A 12,859-nucleotide genomic window follows, 5' to 3' on the forward strand; every position below is an offset into this window, starting at 1 on the left:
TGTCATTTATTTCTCCTGTTGCTTTTATCACTATAGAATAATATAAAACTTCCAACCCAGTATGTTCTGTCCCTGTATTGAAGCTCATGAGTATCTTAAAAAAGAAATAGTTCTAGATAGCATGTTAGTTTAAGACTCAGTAAACAGTAACCAAACAAATGTCATACAATAGACTTTTCCTCATAAAGCGTGTAAGATAGCCAATAGCAGCAACGATGCGGTGGGTTGGGCCTCCAGCCTGGCACCCAGGCCAGGCCTCCTCAGCCACCACTAACACCATATGGTCTCTGGCACCTCAGCATCCTGACTGTGGGTGGGATCAGTAAGGGGAGGTGACTGTGACAGACCAGCGGGAATGGCAGTATGTCATCAAAAAGCTGAAGCTCCAAAATGCCTCAGCTGAGAGCATCAAGTTGCTGGACAGAAAGCTCAGCTCTTGTCTCAGATGAAGGATCCAATGCTGTCACCTACAAAGAGCCATGGGAGGGAGGGGAACCATCTGTTGAACATCATCATGGGCTTCTGCAAAGGAGGTGCTCTGTACCGAAAACTCTAAGAGCAGAAGGGGAAGCTTCTGCCTGAGAGTTTGGTGGTGGGCTTCCCTGGTGGCTCAGTTGGTAAAGAATCTGCCTGCAATGCAGTACACCTGGGTTTGATCCCTGGGTCCGAAAGATCCCCTGGAGAAGGGAATGACAACCCACTCCAGTATTCTTGCCTGGAGAATCCCATGGACAGAGGAGCTTGGTGGGCTGTAGTCCATGGGGTCACAAAGAGTTGGACATGATTGAGTGACAAGCACTTTCACTTTCACTTTGGTGGTAGAGTGGTTTGTTCAGATTCTCATGGCCCTGCAGTATTTACATGAAAAATACTTCCTTCATTGAGCTCTGCAAGCTCAAAATGTCTTCCTAACAAGAGCAAAACATCATCAAAAAGGGTGAATTAGGGATTTCCTGTGTGCTTGAGAACCACCGCAGCATGGCTGGGACACTTATTGGCACACACATGAGCCCTGAATTGTTCTCAAACAAACCCTAAAACTAAAAGTCTGATATTTGGGCTATGAGATGCTGTGTTTATGAAATGGCAATCCTGGAAACATGCTTTCAATGCAAAAGACATTAACTCTTTGGTTTATTGGATTATTGAAGGAGCTGCCACTGATGCTGAAAGATTACAGCCCAGATTGATAGAATTGATAAGAACCATGCTGAGCAAAAAACCTGAAGAAAGACCTTCTGTGAGGAACATCCCTGAGACAGCCTTACATAAAGCACCAAATATGCTTGTTTTTGGAGGCCATAAAGGCAAAAAAACCCAAAATAACATTAAAGATAGTGCTCTAAATTCAAGCCTGTAGCTACAGTGCTTTCTGGAAAGATTGAATTGTCATGAAGTAGTTCACTCTTAATCACACTCTTCTGAGAGCTCTAAGACATATGTAAAGGGTGAAGACAAATGTTTGTCCCAAGAGAAACCCATGGTCATTGGCCCCTTGAGACACCCACAAGTCTGAAAGACCATGACTACAAACCAGACATAAACAGTACTGCAGAATCACTAGCTGTGATTTTAGGGTGAATATTAACATCTTACTTGAAGAAAGGTGAAACTCAATGGATGATAGCTAGTTCAAGAAAATCAACCAAGATACTCAGATGACTCTAATGAGCTAGAAGGTAAATGTAATATTTCTCAAGTGAAGGAGAGTCTGAATAATAACATTAAATCCAGTGTTCAACCTGAAACCTGAATTCCCACATGGTCCTCTGAGTATGTCACTGGAGTAATGAATGAGCCAGTGAAGCCTCTGCAGCCCCTAAACAAAGACCAAGATTTACCAAAGGACTAGAATCAAGTTGCTGGTGAATGTGTTATAAGAAAAAAGGATAGAATCTACCCAGGTTTACAGCCATACAGCTCTGGGTCTGAACCTTCCCTGTCTTGACAGTAGCTGCAGAAGGAAAGAGAACCTATTGAGCCCAGTGGGGAAAAGAGACAGTTCCAAGAGACTCTCCTCATCTTTTGTCTTCTCTTCCCACTGTTGGAAAATTGGATGTCACATCAACACAAAAAATGCTGAAACCCAAAGTAGAGTGGTCACTGGATCTGTGAGTAGTTCCAGGAGCAGTGAGACAACATCAACAAAGGACCAACCATTATCCGCAAGAGAGGGAAAGCAACTAAAGCAGTCGCAAGACGAGATCTTGCCCTAAGGCCCTTCAGTGAGGAAAGCTCCTCAGAGAGACAATGTGTGAGTTTCCTTTCCTGAGCAACGCTGCAGTCAGAAGACAAGCATGGAGCAGGACCGGTGTGACCTTCCTCTTGTGGTTCCTCTGGCCCTGTTGGTCTCAGATGAGTGGTCATACAAAGGAAATGAGAGACTGGTACAAATGATGACTCAGACCTTAAATCTGGGCTCTAAAGAGAGCTGTGAAGATCTCCCAATACCAGATTCAGTGTCAGAATTTAAACTTCATAAAAAATTTTGAGATATGGTGATATTTCATAGGAAAGTTGCAGAAGAGGCAGAGGAACTCCATTTAAAAAAATTATTTTCAGCCATCATGCCAGGTTCTGAAAAAATCAGAAGAATAATTGAAGCCTAGAGAGCTGATGTAATTCAGGGCCTATGGATTCAGCTTTTAGAGCATGTGTATGATATTTTTGAAGAGGATGATGAGTTGAAAAGAGAGGTACATTTGCATGAGCACATGGGTGAAAATATGTCTTACACTGTGAAAGCTCACCAGTTAATGATTTTTTAAGACAATGTGAATTTTTGAGAATTTATCTAGTCTGCCAGAACCAAACTATTTTCAAAGGTTTTTGTCTTAAACAAAAACAAACAAACCTATAACAGTGATTGGAGGCCATTCAACATTCTTATATCTTATGGGTATTTCTTTACTGAGGAAAATAAAAAGGACAAAATAGAGTAATAATGAAGCAAGCTTACAAAAGAAAATAACATTTTATTTAGAATATCAGTTCACTATCTTTTCCTGTGCTATACAGTAGGACCTTATTGTTAATCTATTCGTAGTTTGTATCTGCTAATTCCAAACTCCTAATTTATTCTCCCTTGCTCTGCACTTTACGCTTTGGTAACCATAAGTTTGTTTTTTATGTCTGTGGGTCTGTTTCTGTTTTATATATAATTTCATTTGTCCTTTTTTTAAAGATTATACATATAAGTGATGTCATATGATATTTGTCTTTGTCTGACTTACTTCACTTAGTATAATAATCTCTAGCTTCTTCTATGTTGCTGCAAATGACATATTTCATTATTTTTTATAGCTCAGTAGTATTCCATTGTATAAATACACCACATCTTGTTATCCATTCACCTGCTGATGGATGCTTAGATTGCTTCTCTATCTTTGCTACTATAAATAGCTCTGCAGTGAACACTGGGGTGCATGTATGTTTTCAAATTATGATTTTCTCCAGATTTATGTTTGTATATCTTGATTGAAACAAGATTGATAGAGAAAATAAAAATAAGGAAGTTACTTCTAGTTTTAGTATTTTATAGTGCAAATAGAACAAACATTAGAATGACTAGAAAAGCAAGGTATAATGTTAACCACTGTTTTCCAGTCATAAATCCAAATGGTTGATTGAAAAGCTTTCTTTTGCATCCTCTTCATTGAAAATTTTTCGCTCAAAACTGACCATATGGATTTCTGTTCTAAAGATTTTATATATATATATATTCTATATATATTCAGGGAGCAGAAGTTTCCCAAGTGTGAATATTACAGATGTGATGTCCTTGAGCTTCTTAGGCACAGATTTATTAGTAAGAGGATCTATTCACCTCGTGCAGTGTGGCACAGAGAAGCAGAGTTTTATTACATATGATATTAGTTTTAGGTTTATAGAAAAGTTGCAAAGATAGTACAAAGAGTTCTATATACCCCACATTCAATGCCCCCTACTATTAATATCTTCTTTAACTATAGTACTTTTATTAAAACTAATAAAGCAAAATGTAAAAAAAATGATATACATCTGACTGTAACAGAAGACTAAATCAGAGTAGTACCAGTGGTCAGTGGTATTAATAGTGTAAATAGTGATAACCAGATGATCTAGGAATAAAAAATAAAAGCTTTAAGTATGGTTGGAACCCAGGCCTCCAGAATTGTCATGAAAATTCACCACCTGCCCCCAGTTGGTTTTTCCCCCCTTTGGAGCAAAATAGGACCCTGTGTTCCCTTTGTTAGCATAATTCAGACAGAAATTCCCAACATAGAGGAAAGATATGTGCAAGATCTTCAGGCACATATCTATATTCTTAATAAGCCTGACAAATAATGTTTCTAACAGATTTTTAGATTGATACTTATTGGACTGACTCAGTTCATGTGACCCTTCCTGAATCAATCACCATAAGAAACTGAACACATGTATTGGCCAGACTAGCATCAACATCCCAACCTTGGTCCAAGAATATGGTTATCTTTCCAAAATGACTTAATCTAGTTATAGGACAGGGTTTCTTAGAAGTAAATTATGTTGCTGATAGGAGAAATATGACATACTACACACCAAGAAGGCAAAACCATCTTATCTGCACTATAATGTGCATATGAATAGGTGTCTTAATCTTGAAAGTGTCTCTAAGGATACTAGTTTACAATCAGTTCTAGTTTAAATTGCAGCTATAAAAAGCTATGGCTATGTCTTTCTCTGGTAAGAGAAGATAACTTCTTTCGTATTGGTTATATTATAAGTTAGTTATCTCTATTTTTAAATTAAAATAGGAAACCATATTCAGGATCAATATTTTACTGATATTTCTCTCACATCTTCATGACATAAAAAAACTCAGATACCTCTAAAATCATCTTTTCTGATACTCTATATATTTGGTGCTTTATAAGGAGAGTCCCTTGGACTGCAAAGAGATCCAACCAGTCCATTCTGAAGGAGATCAGCCCTGGGATTTCTTTGGAAGGAATGATGCTAAAGCTGAAACTCCAGTACTTTGGCCACCTCATGCGAAGAGTTGACTCATTGGAAAAGACTCTGATGCTGGGAGGGATTTGGGGCAGGAGGAAAAGGGGATGACAGAGGATGAGATGGCTGGATGGCATCACCGACTCAATGGACATGAGTCTGAGTGAACTCCGGGAGTTGGTGACGGACAGAGAGGCCTGGCGTGCTGCAATTCATGGGGTCGCAAAGAGTCAGACACGACTGAGCGACTGAACTGAACTGAAGGAGGTTGAATAATAGCTAGAATATTTCAAGTTTTTATTTAGATTGCAAAAAGTTTCCTACATGGAAATAGAAATAACAATTAATACACTGCTGTTTGGTCTAAGAGCTGTGAAAAAGGTTTACAAATAAGATATCTTATAATTCATAGAGCAACCAGTTAATGTTATACAATTATTAGTTCCATGCTATAAAGGAAGCAACTGAGTCAAAGGGACAAAGTAAATTTTAAAAGGTCTCAAAGCTAGTAAGTAGATTTATCAGATGCCATTTAAGTTTCCTTTCATAGCTTCTTTGCTTCACCTATTCCAGAGGCCTTTTACTCCCTGGGCCATAACCACAGAGATCTCCTTTGTGTGATTTCTGACCAAATTCAGATGACTACAGCGACATCATTCCTTTCTTCATGGAACATATGCAGAACTTTCGTCCTTTGCCCATATCCTTGTTGACACTGAGGCAAAAGATACCATGGGATCATTTGGTGCCTACACCTAAGCAGCCTGGAAATGGGAAGAGATTATAACCTTGAAGGTAAGTCTTTGACCAACAGGAAAGAGCTGAAAGAAGAGAATAAGTTCTTCTCCAGTCCTCTGCCATGCATAGCCTGTCCTGAGAAGCAGTCATTGATAAGTCGTCTTGGCAGGTACTTCCATAAGATCAAACATTCAGTCACACAATATCATGTAGTGGTCAGCCTGGGAGTGCACCACTTATCAGCTTTCCCTGTTTCTCTGTCTTACTTCCCTTTGCTCTCACCTTTGCTCCCTAGGATCATACTTTTGAATACAGTCTTAACACGTAAGACTTTGTTTCAGGCTCTGTTTCTAAAAAACTTAGTCTAAAACAGTTGGTATCAGAAATGGCCCCAGAAAGTGGACCCTTAGGGAAATAAATTGAAAACTGCATTACTGACCATTCTCACAGCAATAAAAATCCCATTGCTAGTGCTGAGAGGGATGGTGATTAGCTCAGGAATGCCATGACATCACGATTACTAAGGCTTTCCCTCGTGGTTAATTGGGATAAGGTGCAGGTGGAAGATAAGACTTTAGGATGTGCAGTGGCTGTATTGCTTATACGATATGGGGACAATGATAATTATAGGGACTGTGGATTGGGCTGGCTTTTGTTAATGATATTGGAAGTTTTGAAAGAGAAAATGATAGGCTTAGAACAGCCAGTTGCCAACTTGAGGCACTCTGTGAAAGCCAGAGGGCCTCCATGGCTTCATTTATGCAGACTCTTAATATCTCTGAGTACAGGGCACTCTGCAGAAAGTCAGTCCCCAGATTTAATTTTAAGTGTGACAGAGCTACAAAGGAGACTGAATATGTTGCCTTGAGAGATCTCATCTATTTAGTTCAGGACTTTGGTTGAAAAGAGCAAAATTTTGAGAGTTGGACGGGGGCCATTTGTGTGGACTGACTGAGCATCTTAAACTCTGTATTCCCCTGAATAAGGCAGAAACAGTTCTTTTCCTGTGACAGAAGAGAGTGTTTTTTTCCAGCTTGAAGCCCAGGCACCTCATGGAGGCAAATGCCTCCCCCAGTATTGCTTGTGTTCCTCAGGAGCTGTCCCAGCAACATTTATTCTTTCCAGGCTTATTACAAAGCATAAAATTTCAGTATTTCCCCCCGAAGAAAGTTATTTAATTAAAAATTGGAATTGTAGTACCTCATTTATGGGTATAGAGTAGGAACTGGGGAATAATTGTGTAGTGGGTGTTTAAAGTGTTAGAGCAGGGTAAAAGAATATAAGGCTCAACAGGCATCTTAGATTGACTTCCCTGGAAAACAGACTCTGAGATGGAGATTTGCATGTGAGAGATTTTTTGAGGACTAGTCTTGGAAATATCACTTAGAAAGGGTGAAGAGAGCAGGGTTGGGTAAAGGGAGAAGCTAACTGCTGTGTTGTACTTAAAGAAGTGCCACATGTTGCTCTGGAGTTGAGTGACCATCAAAGTTGTCTGGAGTTGAATCAAGGGAAAAGACTTTTGAATTTCTTCACAGACCACTCATTTGATGTGGGCTGACCCGTCAAGGGAGAGGAATTTGTTTGAGGTAACTCCCTGTGGCCGTGGGCAGCTCTCAGAAACAGATGCAGCTGCGAGGCATCAACCAAGACTGCCAAAGCTGGAAAAATCTTACCTCAGTCCTAAGTGGAGAACTGGGCAGTGCACCAAAGCAAACAATATAATAAATGAGAATTTATTGAATTTGAAGCACTCGCTCATAAATTGAAAGTCAATATTCTGTCAAGAAGTAGAGTCAGTCCTCATAATCTGCGGAGATAATTCTTCAAAGCTTGGACACAATTATAACTTACAGAAAATGAGGTGAGGACTTCAGTACTTTGCTGCCAAAATATTTGAATATTTAGGAAGTAGCAAAGTTTAGAATACACTTGGATGTGCAACTTAAGAATGCACTATCAAACTGCTTTCTTAAAGTATTCCCAGGGACCATTTCCTTCATGGAAGCTATGTGGAATAATGTACTGGCAGGGTATGAAAAAGGAACCAACATTCTTAAGAAATGTGATGTTCCCTATCCATACAGGGTTTGAAGGACAGTGGGATATATTGCCATGAAACTGTGCTTTCCAGGACACGTAGATATAATAGGATGCTGGAGTGGGGGAATATAAGTGATAGTGTTTAATAATCAGAGACAGATAGATTTAATTTCTCTAATAGGTAATACTGCTAGAGTTGAAATCAAGGTGTCTTGATACACAGGTATCTGTGATGATGGCAAATAAATCTTGCTATCCTTGAGGAAAGTTAGATGATAAGCAGAATAGTGTGTTATGTGAACTATATAATAAATGAAATAAATAAAATGAGATCTTGTGAACTGGTGTCTTACATCAACCATCAAAACGGAGTACTGGGATTCCTCACAAAAACTCTAGACTTAAGTGGTTCACAGACCTAGAAGTCATTGATTGAAGGGAAGTATACATCTCTTTGAGAATGGACTGTGTAAAATCTCTGCCAGTAAGTTAGATAAATATTCCCCATATCTTTTCCAGAAGGGACTTGCTTAATACTAGGAAAAAATTATTTTGGGCAAGAAGAATGACAATATTTTAAGGACTATTAGATAAGGATATAAACTAAGATTTATGATAGAGGAACTGAAATATCATGAGTGGATGATTGGGAGCTCAGGTGGTCTGACTGTCTCACAGTTCAACGATTCTAACATGTCCGCACAACTACTCTACAGTTATTTCTATGGTACACAAGCAGATAATTAACTGTGGCATACTAACCTGGAAGAATCCTCATATGGATTTATGCTCTGTGGAGTACAAGCCATTGTAATTTTAAAAAAGCCAAGAAAAAAACCTCCTGTATCTTGGAGGATATATAAGAAAAAATGCTATATTGCAGGAGGAATTACAATGATAAGCACCACCATCAAACACTGAAACAATGCAGGGATACTGGTTCATGTGATATCCCCATTCAATTCACCTACTGAGCTGCTAAAACAAACAACAAAAAAAAGAGTCAATAGAAAAATAATTCCGATATGTAGATGACTATGAAAAATTAGAGATATCAAGGGAACATTTCATGCAAAATGGGCTCAATAAAGGACAGAAATGTTAGGGACCTAACAGAAGCAGAAGATACTAAGAAGAGGTGGCAAGAACACACAGAAGAACTGTACAAAAAAGATCTTCACTACCCAGATAATCACGATGGTGTGATCACTCCCCTAGAGCTTGACATCCTGGAATGTGAAGTCAAATGGGCCTTAAGAAGCAGCACTATGAACAAAGCTAGTGGAGGTGATGGAATTCCAGTTGAGCTATATCAAATCCTGAAAGATGATGCTGTGAGAAGTGCTGTACTCAATACGCCAGCAAATTTGGAAAACTCAGCAGTGGCCACAAGACTGGAAAAGGTCAGTTTTCATTAAAATCCCAAAGAAAGGCAATGCCAAAGAATGCTCAAACTACCACACAATTGCACTCATCCGATGGCATCCCACTCCAGTACTCTTGCCTGGAAAATCTCATGGATGGAGGAGCCTGGTGGGCTGCAGTCCATGGGATCAAGAGGAATCGGACATGACAGAGCAACTTCACTTTCGCTTTTCACTTTCATGCATTAGAGAAGGAAATGGCAACCCACTCCAGTGTTCTTGCCTGGAGAATCCCAGGGACAGGGGAGGCTGATGGGCTGCCCTCTATGGGGTCACACAGAGTTGGACACGACTGAAGCGACTTAGCAGCAGCAGCACCACATGCTAGTAAAGTGATGCTTAAAGTTCTCCAAGCCAGGCTTCAGCAATAGGTGAACCATGAACTTCCTGATGGTCAAGCTGGTTTTAGAAAAGGCAGAGGAACCAGAGATCAAATTGCCAACATCCGCTGGATCATGGAAAAAGCAAGACAGGTCCAGAAAAACATCTATTTCTGCTTTATTGACTATGACAAAGTCTTTGACTGTGTGGATCACAATAAACTGTGGAAAATTCTGAAAGAGATGGGAATACCAGACCACCTGACCTGCCTCTTGAGAAACCTGTATGCAACTCAGGAAGCAACAGTTAGAACCGGACATGGACCAACAGACTGGTTCCAAAGAGGAAAAGGAGTATGTCAAGGCTGTATATTGTCACCCTGCTTGTTTAACTTGTATGCAGAGTACATCATGAGAAACATTGGGCTGGAAGAAGCACAAGCTGGAATCAAGATTGCCGGGAGAAATATCAATAACCTCAGATATGCAGATGACACCACCCTTATGGCAGAAAGTGAAGAGGAACTAAAGAGCCTTTTGATGAAAGTGAAAGAGGAGAGTGAAAAAGTTGGCTTAAAGCTCAACATTCAGAAAACGAAGATCATAGCATCTGGTCCCATCACTTCATGGCAAATAGATGGGGAAACAGTGGAAACAGTGGCTGACTTTATTTTCTGGGCTCCAAAATCACTGCAGATGGTGATTGCTGCCATGAAATTAAAAGACGCTTTCTCCTTGGAAGGAAGGTTATGACCAACCTAGACAGCATATTAAAAAGACGGGACATTACTTTGTCAACAAAGGTCTGTCCGGTCAAGGCTATGGTTTTTCCAGTGGTCATGTATGGATGTGAGAGTTGGACTATAACGAAAGCTGAGCACTGAAGAATTGATGCTTTTGAACTGTGGTGTTGGAGAAGACTCTTGAGAGTCCCTTGGACTGCAAGGAGATACAACAAGTCCATCCTAAAGGAGATCAGTCCTGGTTGTTCATTGGAAGGATTGATGTTGAAGCTGAAGCTCCAGTACTTTGGCCACCTGATGGGAAGAGGTGACTCATTGGAAAAGACCCTGATGCTAGGAAAGATTGATCGTAGGAGGAGAAGGGGATTGTAGAGGATAAGATGCTTGGATGGCATCACCAGCTCCGTGGACATGGGTTTGGGCGGGCTCTGGGAGTTGGTGATGGACAGGGACGCCTGGCATCCTGCAGTTCATGGGGTCACAGGGAGTCGGACCCAACTGAATGACCGAACTGAACTGAACTGATGGACTGACTATGTTAGATTTACCCAGAATTTAGCCCCAACTGCAACTACTGTGATGTGATATTTTTATTGATGCAATACCATACACTTGTCAGACAGGAATTTGTTTGGAAATTGCATTCTCCTTGATTCCTGACAATAAGAAGAAGCAAAAGCAGTTTGTCACCACATAGTAAGGGAAGTGGTATACATTCAGTGATTGCCCCAAGAGTGTGTTAATGCTCATGCTCATGTTCATGATACACTGCAGAAAACTAATCCTCTTGCTCTTCTGCAGAACATCATGCTGGTCTACTATAATGATGTATCAAGGTAATTGAACTCAATGATGTGGAACTAACAAGTGTTCTATATGCCCTAGGAAGACTCCAGAATGCCAGAGGTTGAAAGAAAACTTGTTGAAGATTATAACAGGAGCCTGCCATGGTGCCGTCTGCATATCTGAAGTTGCTGATATTTCTTTCAATAATCTTAATTCCAGCTTGACCTTCATCCAGCCTGGCATTTCACATTATGCACTCTGCAGATAAGTTAAATAATCAGGGTAACAATATACAGTCTTGACATACTCCTTTCCCAATTTGAAATGAATCTGTTCCGTGTCTGGCTCTAACTGTTGTTTCTTGACCTGAATACAGGTTTCTCAGGAATCAGGTAAGCTGGTCTGGTATTCCCATCTCTAAGTTTTCCACAGGTTGTTGTGATCCACACAGTCTAAAGGTTTAACAGTCAATAAAGCAGAAGCGGATGTTTTTCCTGGAATTCTCTTGCTTTTTTATGATCCAATGATTGTTGTCAATTTGTTCTCTGGTTCCTCTGCCTTTTCTAAATCTAGCTTGTACATTTGAAAGTTTTTGATTCATGTACTGTTGAAGCCTAGGTGGATTTTGAGCACTGCCTTGCTAGCATGTGAAATGAAAGCAATTCTCTGATAGTTTGAACATTCTTTGGAATTGCCCTTCTTTGGGATTGGAATGAAAACTGACATTTTCCAGTCTTGTGGAAATTGCTGAGTTTTCTAAATTTGCTAACATATAGAATGCAGCACTTTTACAGCATCATCTTTTAGGATTTGAAGCTCAGCTGGACTTCCATCACCTCCACTAGCTTTGTTCCTAGTCACGCTTCCTAAGGCTGACTTGACTTCACACTCCAGGACATATGGCTCTAGGTGAATCACCTCACCATTGTGGTCTTCCAGGTCATTAAGATCTTTTCAGTACAGTTCTTCTGTATATTCTTACTACCTCTTCATAATATCTTCTGCTTCTGTTAGGTCCATACTGTTTCTGTCATTTATTGTGCCCATCTTTGTATAAAATGTTCCCTTCATATAATTTTCTTGAAGAGAGCTCTAGTCTTTCTCATTCTATTGTTTTGAATAGAATAGTTATGACTCTGAAAAAATGATGTTTTTGGTAGGGCTACAAGTGAGAAGGAAATGGCAACCCACTCCAGTATTCTTGCCTGGAGAATCCCATGGACAGAGGAACCTGGTGGGCTACAGGCCATGGGGTTGCAAAGAGTCAGACACAACTGAGCGACTTCACACACACACACACACACACAAGTGAGAAAATATTCTGTAGTGAATGAAGACTCTGGTGTATCCTGCTTTGACCCAGAGATGTCAGAGTGCTAAATGTATCTGGCATAGTTAAGATGTTGCACTGAATCTCTGACATGCCCCAGCAGGAAAATTAACATGTAGATTCCTATGCTATAGAAAAAGGTCAAGGTTCCCACAACTGAGAAACTATCATTGAAAACATTAATTCCTAATATATTACTAGGCCATAACAGCAAGGTGTCCTGACTATTGTACACCAAATGCTTATGTAACAACATCTATTTATCCTAACTTGGGTATTATTAGACAGGCTCAGTTGTAAGTTTGAGCGTGTAAAGTAGTAACCCATTGTATGATGGACTTGGTATATGGAATCTGAGCTGAGCAGATGTAGAAATCGTGAGAATATTAGAACTGATAGCCAGAAATCCCTTGTCTTTACTATCATCTTACCTCTATTTCATTCACATTTCTCCCTCAGGGTTAGGGTTAGCCTTCTGGTAGTATTTCCTGTGAACAACTGATGTAT

At 40.0% G+C, this 12,859-nt stretch overlaps 1 pseudogene; it reads left to right on the top strand.

Moving 5' to 3' along the window:
• Positions 1-353: 353 nt before the first annotated feature.
• On the top strand, positions 354-2,786 carry LOC113897820 (annotated as a pseudogene).
• The last annotated feature ends 10,073 nt before the right edge of the window (positions 2,787-12,859 follow it).

This window comes from Bos indicus x Bos taurus, chromosome 8, assembly GCF_003369695.1.
Source record: "Bos indicus x Bos taurus breed Angus x Brahman F1 hybrid chromosome 8, Bos_hybrid_MaternalHap_v2.0, whole genome shotgun sequence".
NCBI classification, from domain to species: Eukaryota; Metazoa; Chordata; class Mammalia; order Artiodactyla; family Bovidae; genus Bos; species Bos indicus x Bos taurus.